Source organism: Olea europaea, chromosome 10, assembly GCF_002742605.1.
Source record: "Olea europaea var. sylvestris chromosome 10, O_europaea_v1, whole genome shotgun sequence".
Lineage (NCBI taxonomy): Eukaryota > Viridiplantae > Streptophyta > Magnoliopsida > Lamiales > Oleaceae > Olea > Olea europaea.
This window is the reverse complement of record NC_036246.1, coordinates 28111327-28114028: the sequence shown is the minus strand read 5'-3', so window position 1 is coordinate 28114028 and position 2702 is coordinate 28111327. Positions and strand designations below refer to the sequence as shown.

The window sequence follows — 2702 nt, the reverse complement described above, 5'->3', positions numbered from 1 at the left end:
TGATTTTCATGTCAAGCAGTAGTTGAATTATATTATGTGTTGGTTATTCACGCTCATTTCCACTTTGGTTCTAGTTTTTGGCTCTTTCGTGATGCTTCTCTTTAGCAGAATGTCATTATTTATTCATATTTTTCTTTCTGGGAAAGGAAGTTTCCATAGTTTTGGACAGTGAAGGTGAAGTGTTGAGTATGTTTAAGTTTTGGACTCGGTTTTTAATCTAGTGTTCTCCGCTATCTGAGTTTTGACATAATGTAAGAAGACAATAATCTTGACAATATTGAGGTTTTCTACGTAATCACATACGAGACTTTTCTTATTGTCTACAATATGAAAACCATTGACAGAAAATTTTATTCTTTGCCTAAATTGCTATTCATCTTTCTTTAAAGTTGCGAGCTCTTGATCTCAGAAAAGTATGGTTTGGCCACTGTAATTAGAGGGGATATCCTATGCATGGTAATGCCGAAAACTTCTGTCATATCGAGATCCTTGACTTGAACACCAGTCGGAAGCTTCCAATCAAAGCTGTGAAGGAGTTGTGCCAAAGCAAGCTCAACAGTTGCAGAACTAAATGCAATAGCTGGACAGCTTCGTCTGCCTGTACCAAAAGGTATTAGCTCAAAATCTTGCCCCTTGTAATCAATATTGCTACCCATGAATCTTTCAGGTTCAAAAAGATCCGGATTTTGCCAAGATTCTGGGTCCCTGCCTATTGCCCAAGCGTTGATGAAAATCCTTGTTTTTTCAGGAATAGTGTACCCACCAATGGTAATCTCTTCCATGGATTCTCGTGGAACGAGTACCGGTGCAGGAGGATGCAATCTGAAGATTTCTTTAATAACAGCTTTCATGTAGTGCAACTGGGGCAAATCACTTTCTGATACAAATCTCCTTTCCCCGACTATGCTTCTTACCTCAGCTTGTGCTTTTTCCAGTACTCTTGGGTTCGTCACAAGCTCTGTCATTCCCCAGTCCAAGGTAATGAAGGTTGTATCAGTTCCCGCAGCAAACATGTCCTACAGTGACGATTAAAATGGAGTCAAAGAATGGCTGCAAAGCTTAACTATGAAGAATTGTAAGAAGCATAAAAAGCAGTCACTGACCAAGAGGATTGCTTTAACATTATCCATGGTGAGAGGCGTTTCAATATCTTCACTCTTCTGTACTTCAAGTAAGACATCCACAAAGTCTTTGTGATCTTTTTTGTTATTTCGACTTAAATGATCCTTAATCACCTCGTCAAAAAACTTGTCAAAACGCCTAAAAGTGTGTACAAGTCGTGATTTTGTTCTGGTTAATGTGTGCATAAATTCCATAGAAGGGAAGAAATCACCGATGCTAAATCCACCGAGTAATTCTTGATATTCCTCAAGCATTTTTTGGAATCCATGCTGATCATACTCTCCCCCTTCTGAGAAATCTCTACCAAATACCACACGACAAAGAACATCATTTGCATAGAGTGCTAGCATCTTGGTTAAGTTGGTGGTGCCAGGGTATGAATCTGCAATACGCTGAATCAGACGAGCAACTTCTTCTTCTCTTACAAAGTCATAGGACTGGACTCTCCTTGCACTCAGTAGCTCTAATATGGTGATTTTTCGTATATGCCTCCAATAAGCACTATATGGAGAAAAAACGATATCTGTGCAGTTATAGAAAAGATGTTTGGCAGAAAATATCTGGGGTCGGCTTGAAAGTGCAAGATCATGGTTTTTGATTGCTTCCTTCGCCATTCTTGCTGATGAAATCACTACCGTTGGGATCTGACCAAGTTGTAAGCTAATTATGGGGAAATCTCTTGGATAGATTGTAAAGAGAGAGGTGCGGCATGTTGCCAAGTTGATGGAGGTTGCCAATGACGGGAAGTTTTGAAGGGCTTGGGGGCGTTTTAAGATTTCGTTTATTGAAGTTCTTGTTTGAGAAAAACTTGAACCCAAGCACCAGTAATATTGATGCCAACAGCATGTACAGCAGGAAGTATTCCTTCAGCCATTGTGGAAGATCCATCGATATTCCTATACGAGGTTCGTAGCTAATACTTTGCCACTTCTTATATTAGAAAGTTCCTATCTGCCCAAGGCCTCGTGAGAACTTTTGTCGTCATAGATGTGTTCAGCCTTTACTGTTCAACCAAGAACTTTCTGCATTTGAGAATTTTAGTTGGATGAATGAGTCAAGGAATCTTATAGAAAATTAGCTACTTACAAGTCTATCTACTGATCATGAAACTAGGGATAGTTATTTACACGATTGATCTCTTTGATTTTTATTTTTCATCTTCAGTGACTAGATTTGGCTGTTATAGATAAGGTTTGTTTACTTTTCTTGGTGTTTGCACATTTTATAGTCATGACAATAACGCAACTAGCTGTTACTTTTGAAATAAGTAATTTTTAGACTTAAAAGTAACCTTGACGTTCATAGCTCGTCCAGTAAGTATAAGTTGGATTATGGTCCCCTGCTTCACATGTGATCTATCATCTTGTCCATTTCATGCTAGGCGTGGAAATAATTCATCTCTATATTTGGCTTTTATAGAAAATAATTCATTTATCATTCAGACTTTTGTCTTTATCTTTGTGGAAATCTAGAAAATTTCAGAGATAATTTTTTCTTGTTTAGAGGATTGGCAGGGGGTGGGGTTCGGGGAATTAGGTGTTTTTTTTTTTTTTCCTGTTTTTGGTTTTTTATTTTGTCCC

At 38.2% G+C, this 2702-nt stretch overlaps 1 pseudogene; it reads right to left on the bottom strand.

Moving 5' to 3' along the window:
• Positions 1 to 252: 252 nt before the first annotated feature.
• LOC111401711 lies at positions 253 to 2294 on the bottom strand (annotated as a pseudogene).
• Positions 2295 to 2702: the final 408 nt, after the last annotated feature.